The sequence below is a fragment of the Callorhinus ursinus genome, unplaced genomic scaffold (genome assembly GCF_003265705.2).
Source record: "Callorhinus ursinus isolate GAN/ISIS: 27379988/994484 unplaced genomic scaffold, GSC_fseal_2.0 scaffold32, whole genome shotgun sequence".
NCBI classification, from domain to species: Eukaryota; Metazoa; Chordata; class Mammalia; order Carnivora; family Otariidae; genus Callorhinus; species Callorhinus ursinus.
In genome coordinates this window covers 15,215,955-15,231,068 of record NW_027397094.1, presented here as the reverse complement: position 1 = coordinate 15,231,068, position 15,114 = coordinate 15,215,955, and the positions used below count along the sequence as shown (strand labels likewise).

At 46.1% G+C, this 15,114-nt stretch overlaps 1 protein-coding gene across 5 annotated transcripts in view; it reads right to left on the bottom strand.

Moving 5' to 3' along the window:
* The window catches only part of SIPA1L2 (signal induced proliferation associated 1 like 2), a 213,519-nt gene extending 198,950 nt beyond the window's left edge, over window positions 1–14,569 (bottom strand). For 4 of the 5 annotated variants that reach the window (XM_073879047.1, XM_073879048.1, XM_073879046.1 and 1 more), the window contains exon 1: window positions 14,301–14,569. The gene's annotated coding sequence lies outside the window, so the exon portion shown is untranslated. Of the gene's footprint in view, window positions 1–13,473; window positions 13,893–14,300 lie in introns of those variants that run through there. The other variant, XM_073879049.1, reaches the window with a different exon arrangement.
* Window positions 14,570–15,114: the final 545 nt, after the last annotated feature.

Sequence of the window (15,114 nt, the reverse complement as noted above, 5' to 3'; positions counted from 1 at the left end):
GTTTTGGTTGGGTTGATGGAATAGTGAATTTATAAGGGCAAAGGCCAATGTAAATGTTTACCCGTTGAGGGTAAGTCAAAGCACACACCTTTTAGTGGCAGGTTAGTACGGAATTTAATCAGACACCAGTAAATCACCGGGCCCATTTCCCTCCCTTACACGTTAAGTTTAGTATTTCAGTTAAGATAGAGACACCGTCCTTAGAATTTATATACACTTGATCCAGCTGATTAAGTTCCACACTGCTCTTTTGTTCACTACAAACAAAAAGACGTAAAAAAAAAAAAAAACCTTCCAAACTGCCACAGTGAGTTGAAAACATACAATCTGCAGCGGCTTAGCTATGGCTCCTGCCCCCAAATCATCTGAAAGCCTCAAGAAATGCTCCTCTTCTCTCAAAGTCATCCTTAGCAGCTGTGTTCTTATCGCTCGGGAGGTTCCCTGACTCCTTCCATGCTTAAATTATTGGCAAAAATTAGCAAAATCAGCATAACCCATCTGTAACATCCTGAGCAGATAGCAATTGGGAGGAAATAAATTATCAAAATGCCATGAAACTCCTGTGAAAGAGAAAAACCATTCAGTTTTTCCATCCTTAAAACAATGTTAAGTGTCATTTATGTCAAGCAAGAGATCCCTCCCCCTGGCCCTTTTAATTTGTTAGTCCAAAATGACAAATGCAACTGAATCACTCCGTTTTCGCTCTTTTGTAGACCTTCACTCAAGATCGTGAACAGTCCCAACCTCTAGGAAAAAAGTTCAGATCCAAAGCTGGATACAGTCCCCTCAATAAGGAGCAAGTGAGCAGCAGAAGGAAGTCTTTTCTCTCAAACATTCAGAAGGAAATAAACTCACATTCAAAGCACATTCTGGATGTTATGAGGTGGCCCTCTGGAAGGAATTTATTTTGTTTGTTATCCCCAGGATTACTCTACACAGGCTTGGAAACACATAACTCTAGAAAACACAACATTCAGAACCCAAACATGGTGGCCACTCTCCACCTCCATACCCTTGGCACCCAAGGTGCACTGAGCTTGCCCCCTTGAGCCCAGACAGACTCACAATCTGCTCCACATGGTGTCCAAAGCAGCTACTTGGACCCATCAGATTGTCACTTCAAGAGTCTTTCAAGGTGCTGGCAGATAGTCTGTTCCAAGTTCTTTGGGGGCAAAAGCATTGTAATATTAGCTCACAAGATAGGAGAAGAAATCACATGCACAACTGTTTCCTGACGATCTGCCCCATGACCCCATCACAGCCCCTCTCCGAGTGGGAGATGGCCCTTGGACTCCATGGACTCCAGTGGAACTTCCTCCTGAATGGCATGCAGGCTGGAGCACCCTGCAGTCATTCAAAAGGTTTCTGCTCCCAAGAAACCCTCTGGCTCCAGAATAAATGATTTCCATTATTCCATTCATCAAGTGTCTCTTAAGCCTTCTATTATGAGTCTGCATTTTAAACAGGGGACGAGGTCCTTTATTACATCCCCTAATCCATGTCCCCAGAAACATTTCTTTCAGAGTTACGGAATCTGTCTGCAATCTCATTATTAGTAGACTTTACCCTCCCTTCCTCCACCCAGAACTAAACTGCACTTTAAGGCAGCACTGCCTCCCATTAGGGAAAAAAAAAAAATCTGCATATTTCAAGAATGCGAGTGCTGTAAGACCAACCCCCATGTCTGCCTACTCACCACTGCAACCTGAGTCCCTCCCTAGAACTATGTCTGGCACAGAAGAGCATGCAGTAAGTATGGGACAAATAAAGCAAGACACCTGAGCACCCACTGTACCATGGGCAGGGCCAATGCCACAGTCCTGGAACAGAAGCGCATGCACGGTCACAACACTGCCTTCATTCCCCAGCACCCCCCTGAAGTTAGGTGCAGTCACCCAGGTGCTCCGTCCCTTTTCAGCAAGCCTGAGTACAGACATGCCCAGCAGGCTTCACCCTGCCATGAGGCCAACGCCCAGAGATGGAGAAGTAAGATGGAAGGAACCTGGGTCCATGAGTGTCAGACGGAGTTGTGCAGCCCATCTACCCAGATGGTGGAAAGAAGCCAGCTTATCTCTTGTCTAAACCTGCATTACGGAGTCTCTTTTACAGCAGGTAGAACTCCTTAACCCACACAGCCCTCAAGAAAAATCTTCACACACTGATAGCATACTTTTAAAAATAACAACAAAACAAAAAACAAAACAAAACAAAAACAAAAACAAAAACATTAAACCAGTACTGCTGATGAAAACTTACCAGTTCCTTTCTAGCTAGAGAGGTTCAGCAACTTGGAGCTTCAGTAACAGTGGGCAGAGCGAAAGGTGCAGTTAATTAAATCCAGCATTTTCTTTTTAAAGTCAGCTAGTATTTTATTTTACTAGCCAGTATCACCTCACCATAGGTAATTTAAAAATCTCCTAATTTTTTAGGTTTCGTTGGTTAGTCTCCTCCATGTAGTGTTATAAAACTGAACTCAGGAAATTTTAGCTTTAATAATTTATTGCATTTGAACTAGAAATTATCCCTCAGAGATGCCTTACAAAATCTTCTTTATGTCAACCTCTCTCAGAAGTTAATCACAAAGGTAAGAACAGACTTTGCAAAAATAAATATATGGATTTTCTTATCTTCTTTTACTTAAAATTTTCCAAGTAGCACACACAAGTAAATGGTCCATGTGTTGATCTGACTCTTCAGAAGCAAGGGGGCTCAGCTGAAAGCTTCCCACCAGCCTGAGCCCCCTCTGCGGCAAGTGTCTGCAAACTGACTGAAGATGCGCCTGGTTTCCCGAACATATGGGTGGGATGTAAGAAGAGACCCGGTTAGAAAATTGCCAAATTAAGTGTAAAAATCACATCCCTGTTCACAAAGGGGAAGATGGGACTTAACAAAAATATACAAATACCCGAAAGAAATTGCTCCTAAAATCACTTGACAATACGACCTTCCAAAAGGGCCCGTGACCAAGGTGAAGCTAAAGCCAGCCTGGCACTGTAATATATTTAAAAGCATATGACAAAGTAGGAAGACATTATGCTAAGCAAAGAAGCCTTGCACAAAAGAGTATATAGCACAATTCCATTTATATGAAGTTCAAACACAGGCAAAACTTATTTATGGCAAACAAAAAGATTAGAACACTGTTGCCCAGGATGGGGGCTGTCAGGGAGGGGGAAGTAAGCTGAAGGGGCAGGAAAGAACTTTCTGGGGTGGTAGGTAGATCCTAACAGAAGTATGAGTTAATGGGTGTATGCGTTTATCGACACTCATAGTGATACACTTAAAATGTACGCATTTCATTTTATAAATTCTACCACAAAAAAGAAATCAAAAGTTTTAAACTCATTTATGATATGTACGCGGATGTGTTTAGTGAAGTATACTGATGTGCACCACTTACTTTAAAATGCATCCCCCCAGACGGACTGATGGATAGATATGCATACAGCAAATATAGTAAAATGTTAACACCTTCCACCACCTAGGTGGTGGATATATGGTGTCCATTATACTACGTAATTCTTACAACTCATCTGTATGTTTGCAAATCTGTATGATAAAAATCTGAGGGCAAGTACATGGAGATCATGTTGCGATTTCTTGTTTTAGAGTTTAAAGGAGAATGCAAATCTTACCCAGCACTTACTACAACTTCATGGCACTTAAAAGGGAAGGTGAGGGATAACTGGGTGGCTCAGTCAGTTAAGCATCTGCCTTTGGCTCAGGTCATGATCAGACTGACTATCTTACACGACAGACAAGTCAACCACTATGTCAAAAATACTGTCCATCTCTTCTCCTGGATGTTGCTTTTATCATAAAAATCCACTTGGGGAGTTGCAAAACCTAAACCGGGCAAGGAGGTGAGTTTCACTTCCAGCAGAGTGAGGTGTGGACAACATCAGGGTCCAACGAACAACTAAGTGACAGTTTTATTTGCATTTGCTGGTCCCTGCAAAGCCACGAGTGTCATTGCACACAGGGGCCCCTCACAGAGAATTCAAATCCTAACCATGTTCCAAAGCGTAACTCGGGTCCTGCCTTCTAGAATGTTCTCCTAAGCAAAGTCCCCCCCCTCCCCCAACTCTCAGCAGCCCATGGAGCCTTCGGCTGAAAAAGCTGCAGTGCCTGTCCATACCAGGGTCTCCTCCACGGGCACTCTTCTCACCCACCTGACACGTGGCCAGAACACCGACGGGAGAATGGGTGAGCAGCTCATCACCCAACAATTAGGCAGCCCGCTGCCTTACACAATAGGGCCTAGCTGTTAAAGCAGCCTCTTAAACGTCTGAATCAGTCACAGGAGGAAGTCTGATTCGAGGACAACCACAAGGGCCCCCTCTGAGGCCAGAAGTGCTGTGAGTCATTGAATTTGCTGGCTGGGCCAGCCGCTCACCTGGGGCACAGGAAGGGGATGAAGTCACAGGCCCTGGCCCTCACGGGCCTCACACCCCAGGGCGCCTCCTGCTAACTGGGAATTCGTGGAAGGCCAGCATTGAAACAGACCTGGAGGTTGTGTGGCTCACGTCCTTACTTTCAAATGGGATTATACTCACTGTCCAGAAGGCTCAGTGGGGTGGACATGGCCACAGAACCCCTCCTCACCCCTACAGTAGCCAGAAAATTCTACTCTGGGGCTCTTCCGTAACAGTGCTCCAAATGGCTTTCCAAAAATTATCATCTTGCTCCTCAGTCTTCCCTTTTCCAGAAAAAAACAAGGCAGAAGCAGCTCAGCGATAAACCAGCCTAGTGCTTGCAAGCAGAGCAGGGAAAACATGAGAATGTTGTCAGCGGGCTGCCCCGGGGAAGGCGGGAGCCTCTATTTACACTTGCCTCCATCCTCAACACCTCCCACGGCCAAGTGTACTGGGAGACGGATTTGTTGACGGAGTGACAAAGAAAATAGTGAGATTCCAGGTGGTGTCTCCTGCAGCCCCACGAGGGCCCTGCTCCCCAGCACTCCTCACCTCCCGGCGATGCCAGGCTCGGAGGATGGGTCTGGAAAGCTCCACGCCACCAGACGTACAGTGACTGCAGTCACCAGACATCACCCCGATTTAACTGCCCTAAAATTAGCAGTGGGAGCAAAGTAGTGACTGCAATGATTGCGTCAGAGCCCTCCGGGCTGGCTAGCTGCCAACTTTAAACAAACTGTCCTGCTTTCTCTACCAGGGAAACAATATTTTGGAAGAGAGCCAGCCGAGCATTTCAGCCAATGTTCCAATGTCAGCTTTGCTATTAATGCTTTATAATTCAATGACAAGGTGAACAGAGTCTGTATGGGCTACATCTGCAAGGGGGTTCTTCTCTTTGTTGTAAGCACTTACTCTTTGGGTGAGTAAAGTGCTGTGGATGAATCCTTTTAAATATTTAAATGCCTGGAATTTATTTAGGGATTCACATTCAACCGGCTCAGACAAAGATTATGCAAATCTGGCAAAGTATAAATGCAAAACAAAAATTGTTTTCCTCTTATACTTCTTTTAATCTTGGCAAAGGCGCAGGAGCTCAAGAAATGTTCCACTCACTTCCCAACAAAGGACAGATAACCAGATTCAATCGGCTGCCCCACCACAAATTACAACATTTCTAATTAATAACAGATGATCCACTGGCTGATGGAACGGGGCATTTGTCAGACGCGTCAGCCCAACCCAAGCCACCTATTCTCCCCTTTTCAGGGACAACTGGTTGGATTCCACCATTCTCCTGAGCACGCACCTTCTTTACTTCCTCCCTCCTTGCATTTACTCCTTCCATGATCCCTGGAAACCAATCATACCTCCCAAGGCAGCTGGGAAGAGAGGAAAGGGCCCTGGTTTTTGGAGCAAAGAGACCAGGTTTAAAGTCGAAGACTAAGAAGACTTGGAAGAGCATGTGTTCTCTCTGTAAGCCTCAGTTTTTGTGTCACTAAAAGGGGGTCATCCCATCAGCTTACAAGGTTCTTGGTAAGTATGCAAGAGAAAACCAATGAAAGTTCAGCACAATCTCTGTTTTTGCATTTATTTTGAAGAATACCCCTCCCCAATTCTTTATTCCATTCCTAAGTCAAAAACATCGGTCTCCATCACTCACTCTTACTATCACACGAAAGTTTTTAAATAGGAAAACAGATGCATTATTCTCAGCAAATGACTTCCAATGACCCTCAAGTAAGCAAAGGTTGCTCAAGTGAGGTGATTTTACTATCATTCAGCTGAGTCTCTCAGTCGTGCCTCAAATCTCCTCACAGCACATCTTCGCACAGATTTACCCAAACAGGAGTGAGAATGACAGCCCTCTGAATTCCTGAAGGCTGTATCAGGATATTCAAGTTGAGAGACTTTAATACTTACTGAACACCTACTATATTTAAGGCCTAAGTAACTCTCATGTACTTTGCACACCTCAGAAGTGCTCGGTCAACAAGAGGTATACAGTATACTACTGATGAGGTTTCAAAAGTCATTGTCTCCTCTAGAGATGATCGTGGCTAATGGACTGACAGGTGAAAGACTACAGGTGGCTCCGCACAATTCAGAAATCATGTCTTTCCAGTCATCTTTATTCATGAGCCCAAGCCAGGGTTAAGTGAACTGCAGCCTCATCGGATTCTCACAGGGCTGTGCACTTGAGACTCTGAAACCTGGGAAAGGTGCAGACCACACTCTCTCATGAAAAGAAGGCCATCCCTAGGGTGCCCCAGATCCCAGAACCACGCCCGGGCTACCAAGGTCCTCATGGAAGAGACGGACCTCGGCTCTCACTCCCTTCAGAAACTACTTCTCCACTTCCACCAGTTCGGTGTCAAAGTCCAATCACAGGTCATCTCAAATGCCCTGGAAAAGATTTAAAATGAAGTATAAAAGGTTGTTTAGATAGGCCATTGACAGAAGAAATCATCAGAACTTTTTCGGCAACGCTACTTAAAGCTTAACAAAAGCCAAGATACACACTTGGTTTATGTTTAAATCCACGGCTCTCCATCATTCTTTAACAAATACTTATTTGCTAAGAGCCTATTATGTGGCAAAATCCATGGAAATACAGGCAAGACAGGAGTGAACCAGAACTGGCCCTCCCATTTGGCTCCTATGTCCTAGCGAAGTGAGACAGAAGATAAACATATAACAATGAAGATACAATACTGGGGGTGCCTGGCTGGCTCAGTCGGTAGAGCATGTAACTCTTGATCTCAGGGTCGTGGGTTCAAGCCCCACATTGGGTGTGGAGCCTAACTGAAAAATACACACACACACACACACACACACACAATATAACATTAGGTGATCGTAAGTGCTACAGATTAAGGTCAAGCATAGTACAGGAGAGCAGAAAGTACAAAGGAAGGAGGGTGAGGTGGGAGGTGCTAGTTCAGAAGGTCTGCCTCAGCACCAGGGGCCCTGGAGAGGCTGGGTGGCTAGGCTCCCTAACTCCCCCGCAGGAGGGGCTGGTTGTGCCAGGGTGCTAGCCAATGACACAGGCAGAACTGTACAATTAATCTGTACTTTTAAATATGTTCTTACTCTTCAGGGGCACCCGGGTGGCTCAGTCAGTTATGCAACCAACTCTTGATCTCAGCTCAGGTCTCGATCTCAGGGCCCTGAGTTCAAGCCCCGCAATGGGCTCCACGCTGGGTATGGAGCCTACTTAAGAAAAAAATTGTTCTCTCGGGGCACCTGGGTGGCTCAGTCGTTAAGCGTCTGCCTTTGGCTCAGGTCACGATCCCAGGGTCCTGGGATCGAGCCCCGCATCGGGCTCCCTGCTCAGTGGGGAGTCTGCTTCTCCCTCTCCCACTCCCCCTGCTTGTGTTCCCTCTCTCGCTGTGTCTCTCTCTGCCAAATAAATAAATAAAATCTTAAAAGAAAAAAATTGTTCTTACTCTTCAGAAGTTTCCGGGTAAGCAAATGAATTAGTTCCATCCCTCTGTCCTGATCATGGAGCTGGTGTGGGCTATGTGTGACAGTAGGATGCTTCTTCCACAGCTGAGTTGAATCAGAAACGGTCCAAGGAGAACGGTATCCCCTAGTACATTATCCCCTCCCCCACAAAAATGAAACCTCTACCTAAGTAACCCATAAGCAATTCTGGAAGAGAACAGCCCAAAGTAAAAAAAAAAAAAAAAAAAAAAAAAGTCTTCAAAAAAGGAACAAATACAGTAAACAGAGGGCCCCGTAAGGATAGGGTCTGTCTTAAACTTCCCTCACAAGATGCTGACAGGCCCCTGAGAAACTGCTTCCAAACAGTTATGAACTCTAATCCGAGAGGGTGGTAGAGTAAGGGTCTCCAGAATGGGGCCACACATTTTGAAGGGTAACAAAAGAGCCCTTGAAATGCAAAAGGAAATACTCCACTTCTATTTATTTTTAATACCACCCTTCTTAAAATGTATATTATTATGTTTTATAATGTCCATATCTTAGCATGGTACATTTACATGCATACATATGTATATAGACATATGCACGAACACAAATACACAAACCTATATATATGCAGAGGCATACATGTATAGACATTTATTTAAATAAGTGATTTTGTACAGAAGGGGTATGCATGTTGAAGAAAATTTAGAAAACCTACTACAAGGAAATCACTGTTCTTTGGATTGAGGTATTAAACACTCAACAACAGCTTTTGTCCTTTATGAAAAATGAAAATTGTAATTCCTAAAATTACTTAGTAGAAACTTCACTATAAAGAAGACGGTATCCCACAGCTATTTCTGAACCATGTGAAGACCCACTGTTCAACCAGGAACCCAATGCATTATCAAGCCCCCGAGAGGACCAGGAAAGCAATCATGCTCACTACCCACGTTACGATGCCCTAAGCATTGCCATCAGAAATGCTTTTTTAAGTCTCCACAAACAGTTCATCTCAGCATACATAATTTTTTTATTTATCCAAGAGTTCTGACTTTCCACAGTAACAATTTTTAACACTGGCTCTCTACCTAGATTTTCTTACTTATGAGTAACTGAATGCACAACTAAATAGCCTGCTTTGGATGACTCTGATTGCTTGAAGAGCTCCACTGACTGGGAGCTTCTTCCAGATTTAGCAAATATGCAAAAGTGAAAAAAATGTGGAGTAATCCAATGGGCGGAGCTCAAGAAGCCCCCTCAGGACTGAATACATTCAGGAAATAGGAAGGGAAGAGCATCTACTAACTGATAATCAAAACATTGGGAAAATGGGAAAAGATCATGGTTCTCTTCTCTGCTACCTGAAAGCTCTACAAAATAAAATAATACCCAGCTACAAAATAAGTGTGGAAAGTCCAACAACATTCTGATCTTTCCCACAGTCTTTTTAGTCCCTAAGACCTCCAGGGGTCAGAGGTCACAGTGGGGCCCTATTTTCTAAGTCATTCAGTCAGTCAGTCATTAAACAAATATTTCTTAATCACCAACCATGCAGAGTGAGGTTCTAATTACCAGGGACACACTAAAATTGAACTCATTTCTGTCTTAGGGTAACTTGGGCAGTAGAAGCAGCAAAGGAGGTCTGACAAGCTCTCCCAGGACATCTGCATGGAAAAGGCGGAGAGATAGGGGCCAGTTGGTAAGAAATTAGGTGCATTAGTAACCCAACTAGAACCAAGACTCCTTGGTTAAAAGAGTACATCTCCTTGTAAACCTGGAAGCTTCCAGAGGCATGACTCAGAGTTGAGCCAGTTTAACAATTTCATCAGTGACTTAGGTAGAGGTGTATCAAAACCAGCCTGATGTACTCTGCAGACATTTCCTTCGGAGAGCAGACAAAGATGCTAAATAACAGAGTCAAATTCCAAGAAGCACCAGGGGTAGAACCAGCTAAAACAAAGCAAAACAAAGCCCGATACATGTTAGGTCTCGCAATGACATTTGTACAGGAAAGCAAGACGTGGCTAATGGCAGTATGTGATTAAAGACTCAGGGGTTTTAGGGAACAGGAAACTCACGGAGTCTGAGGAGCGTGGCCACCAAAAAAGTGAATGTGCACTTGGACTCCATCAGGGCAAGCAGGACATGCAAAGAGGAAGTAAGGGCACTCCTACTCTGCACAGGTCAAGCTGAGTGGGAAGATTTCAGCTCTGGGTCCAACTTTTGACAGGTGTTGCTCAGTGAGTAACTGAAATGCGTCTCTAGAAAGATCTGTTCTACAGGCCACCAAGGGAGTAGAAAGCGAATCAACAGGTAGAATTAGATTTCAATGCCACAGATAAAAAACAGCTTCTAGTAGTCTAAAACATCCGAAGGGTGGCGCTCTCCACCCCTTGCAGGCAATGTACAGGTATTGCTGGAAGACCACTTACAGAGCATATAAAGAGATCCGAGCATCACAGAAGGGCTACTTGGGTTGGGCTGTGACTTCCAAATCCTGGTCCTCAGTGAAGTTTTCACTGGGCGGTGCAAAAGGAAGAAGTATCCACGTATGGGAGGGTATATACGCACGTGTGGGATAATTTTAACAAATGTCCCCTCTGGAGGGGAAGAACCTTCTTGTCTGACAGCATGCATATTCTTTCTTCCTTTTGGGGGGGGTGGGGAAGACGGGGAGTGGGGTATGTATCAATATATCTTGATGAAATGCACTGAAAACAGATAGTAACTGTTGTCCTTAATTTTCAATGTTTGTGTGGCAGCATCACATACTGACAAATGGAATGATCCCTAAAATCTGCTTTTGTTTCTGTTTTTTAAATTTTACAGGTGGATGAAAACAAAAAATACAGCAACAAGACAGCAAGGAAGGGATAACCTTAAGGACCTTTGGTAGTATGGAGATGCTACAGCAACTAGACTCAACTTATTGCCTCTTCTCTTTCTTTTCCTTCCTTCCTTCCTTCCTTCCTTCCTTCCTTCCTTCCTTCCTTCCTATCACCCCATTTGGCCATACAGGGGGGAAAAAGTATTATGGAATTGGGTTACACTAAATATGAAATTTCTCAAGACACAGAACCTCTATTGTGGGTCAGATCCGGCTCACTTCAACCACTCTTGAGAACCAAAGCTTATGAATCAAGTCCAGGAAGGACCAAAATAATTTAGCTCTGAAGTTAAGCATTTAAAGTCCTGTTGTATTGTTCTCTTTCCTTTGAAGGGGTCACAGCTAAACGTGATGGGAACAGAAAAGCAATTTCTGAATCACTGATTCCGAGGTAAACCGAGTTCATCAAACCAATGCCCATATATAAACACATGATAAGGCAACGAAAGAAAAGTTTTACAAAATCATGAAAAAATATCAACTATCACCATCAGTCATGTCCATTACTCTAATACCTTTATTTTAAATGTGAAAGAAATCTAATATGTTGGTGCTGAAAGGGATCATGGAAATACTTCATCCAAACTCATTCGTGCCAGGGGGTAGAGGCAGGAAACTAGCTGTTCCTGTCCCTCCTGCCTAACACTCTCCCTATTCTATCACCCTGCAAGGGAATTGGATACATTCATAGGAGTAGAAAAATCTGGAACATGGTTCCTTGTATTCTTTAGAACTGTACATCATATCTCATTCAAGTTCAGAACAACAAAAACTGCTTTGCTTTTCAGTTAACAACAGTCTAAATTTTCTTCAAAGTCAGCATGTCTTTGAAAGGACAGGTAATCCTAAACTGCCAGGACAAGCAGATCATAAATGCAAAGACTCAATGCCTTCCTCAATCTCAAAAAAAAAAAAAAAAACCCACAACACCTTGCATTTACCAATTATGGCTGGGATTCCAATGGGAGCAGTATCCACTTAAACACATAGTTCTTTGCAAAGTATGCCATAAACACAACCCCTTTTAAATTAGCTTTGATGACCAAACATAAACACTTTCAAACCAGTTTCGATTACCAGACAGTTGCCCTTTCAAGGTAGCTCACTACTATTTCCTCACTTTCCAAGAACAGATAGATTATCAGAATGAATAACCCACTACTCCTTTTGCCTGAGGTGAAAAGATCCCCAGGCAGACAGGTGTTTACTAAGCTTAGGTACCAAGGAATCCTTTAAAATACCATTCCAATCACAAGGGCTGGGGGAAAACAACTTACAAACCCCCAGTACACAGCTTTAACTACAATAAACATCATAAAAGCCAAATCATGGTGCTCTGATAATTCCCCTATCATATTCCATAAAATTAAAGCTCTTTAAGAAAGGCTAGGACTTAAAAAAAATAAGCATTTGATGAAAAATATACACTTAAATCAACTGGGGAAAATCTGCAGCCTGTACCCCAAGGCCAGACGCTCTACCCCCATACCTGCAATTTAGCTCGTATTTTCCAGACCAAATGCTTACACTGCTTCTTACCCAAGTTCATTTCACCCCATCTATAGGTAGCATCTGGGTACTGATAAAAGCTGTTTCTGATTTCATTTCCTACTGCCCAGATGTTTGCTAGAGAGTTTTTTTTCCCCCTTCAGCTATTTATGAATACACTCTAATTTAGAACAAACAAATTCAACATGTCGTATTTTAAGCTGGGCAAGACACACAATAAACGACAGCTATAAAATAAGTCCAAGATATTTCTCCAGCTTGTGAACAAGTTTGCCTACTGAGGCAAGATGTGGACAGGCTGCCATGGTCTTGCTTTAGAAAAAAAGGACTAAAAACGTTTAACTGAGAACCTGCTTCTGCTAAAATGGCCAACTACAGGCCACTGTACTTCTCATAAAAGAGGTTGTGCTTAGAAGTGAAAAACCAAGTACTAGCTAGGGAGAAAGAAATAAAGACGCCCCAACACAATCCTCGGTATGAATCATGCATATAGACTCCAACTACCTGCATCACTGGAATCTTAGGAAGAATCAACGCTCCATCTGTATCCAAAACTCAAGAAAGACGGCACTTTCCCATGAATAATATTCTTTTATCTGTCTCTGAATCAAGCAGTGAACTACTAAATTAAGCAGTAAACATAGTAAGTGAAAATGCTGTCTAAATACATTCCTCAAATGTACTCCTCAAATAAATCAAAACATGAAACAAACATCCTTAAATTTGTGACTAAAAATGATGACCAAGTTGTCTCTTGAAATTCCTCTCTAGGAATGCCAGAAATAATAGGACACCTCTTGAAATCTAGATGTTTGTTTTATAAGGAAGTCATATATTTCAAAGAAAGCAACAGTTCTAGAGATTTTTTTCTCCCATTACTAATTGCAAAACTGGAAAAATTGCTGCCCGGATTGCAGGTAGCCAACTCAAAAGCCCAGTTTACTAAATGCCTGTCATAAGAAAGCCATCTAGTGTTAACATTTAGAAATGAAAACTGCAGACAAAAGAGGCAAAGAAAAGAAAAATCTTAGTGACTATTTTGAACTTACTGAGAGCAAACCTATGAGAATCGTCAAGATTCTTTGTTTAAAAAAAAAAAAAAGGCCATCCTTATGACAACCAACTCTAATCTACACAAAATCCAAACCATGCACAATTTTATTTTGACCAAAATCATGTTTTGGTGACCACAATTCCGTGAGCAATGCACTTGATTTTTCCAATACTCACGCTGGAGTCATCTTGGGCTGAATTAATTTAACTGAAGCAGGTTAATGATGACAAATATCTCCCAGAGGGGTAATGCCAAGTTGTTTTCTCTTCCCCAGAAGCATCGGCTCTCTCTTGTAGATGATGAACCGAAATTGATTCTTTGGGTTTGTGGCACGGTTGAAAATTAATCTGTAGGTGCTCGTGGGGACACTCCCAGGACGTGGTCAAACTAGCTTTAATAATATGGGGGGACCCGGCAAGGCCCGGGAGCGGAGGATGGAGCGAGCCATGGACACCGGGGAGGTGGCAGAGCCGTCGGGACCCCGAAGGGAGGTCGCGCCAGTTGGAAGGGCGCTCGCCCCGGCTCGGGATCTTACAAAGAGGGAGCCGGGCGCCGGAGAGGGCGCGCGCTGAGGGCGCACACCTTCCCGGGGGAATACACCCCGCAGCAAGTTCAGCAAGTCACCCCGCCCGGCGCGCCGGTGCACCGCGTCCGGCAGCCTTTTATCTTTGCTCTCAGGTTAGTCACAGAGGAGTTGCTGCGCACCCAGAGGAGGTCCTCGTTAGTGCTCGTGTCACCAAGACGGGAATAACCTTTCTGCCGATCGATAACTTTGAGAGAACGAGCGGCGGCGGCTCCTCTTGCACCCGGGGCTCCGGAGCGCGGGCGCATCTGCCAGCCGGACCCCCGCCCCGCGCCCCTGCCCTGCCCCCGGCCCCGCCGTCAGCCCCCGAAGCAGCGCCTTCACCCCGGGACAGTCCTCGCCGAGGCCGTGCGCGGACACCACACGAAGGCTCCCCGAGCGGATCCCGCCTCGCTCCCCGTCCGCTCGCCCGACACGCACCTCGGAGACGCAGTCTGCCGGGACCTGCTACAGCCCGCGAGCGCGCGGCGGCGCGTACCGGGGCCGCCGCCTCGCCGCCCGCCGCTGCCCGGGGCTGCCCATCGGGCCGGACTCTGCCGGCGCCGGGCTCCAGCGGGAGGCGGCCCGGACCCGCCGGCTGCGGCTGGAGCTGTCGGCCTGAGCTCGCGCGGGCGGGCGGGCGGCCGGGGCGGGGGCGCGGCGCTGCTCCTCCTCCTCCTCCACTGTCGTCCTCCTCCCGCTCCGCCTGCTCCTCCCGGGCTCCCGGTCTGCCGCGCCGGCTCCCGACGCCGCCGCCCGCTCGCCCGGCGGCACCGCCCCCCGCCCGCTCTGCGGCCTCCCATTGGCCGCCGCCTGCAGGCCCCCTCGGCCCCGCCCCGCGATTGGGCGCGGGCGCCGTCCGTCCCACCGCCCCGCGGGGCTCCGGGCTCAGCCGGTGCGCGGTTCCCAGGCCCCGCGGCGCGCGAGAGCGGCGCGTCCCGCAGGGGTTCGGGCGCCCTTCCCTGGGAAGGGACTCCGGAGCGCGCGGCGCCCGGCGACCTCGAGGGAGGTGCAGCCTACCTGGACCCGCGCTCTGGGAGGGCCGGCGGCGCCCTCCGCGGACTCCTTTTCCCCCTCTGGCTGGAATAAGTTAAAATCCCCGAGTCCGGCTCCGAGCGGCCCCCTCGCGCCGTCGCGACCCTGCCGGGCCCTCCACTCTGAGACGCGCCCGCCCGGCGCTCCGGTCCCCGCGCCGCCGGAGTCTGAGTGTCGCCGGCCGCGGAGCCACAGCCAGCCGCGGGCGCTGCGCGGGCAC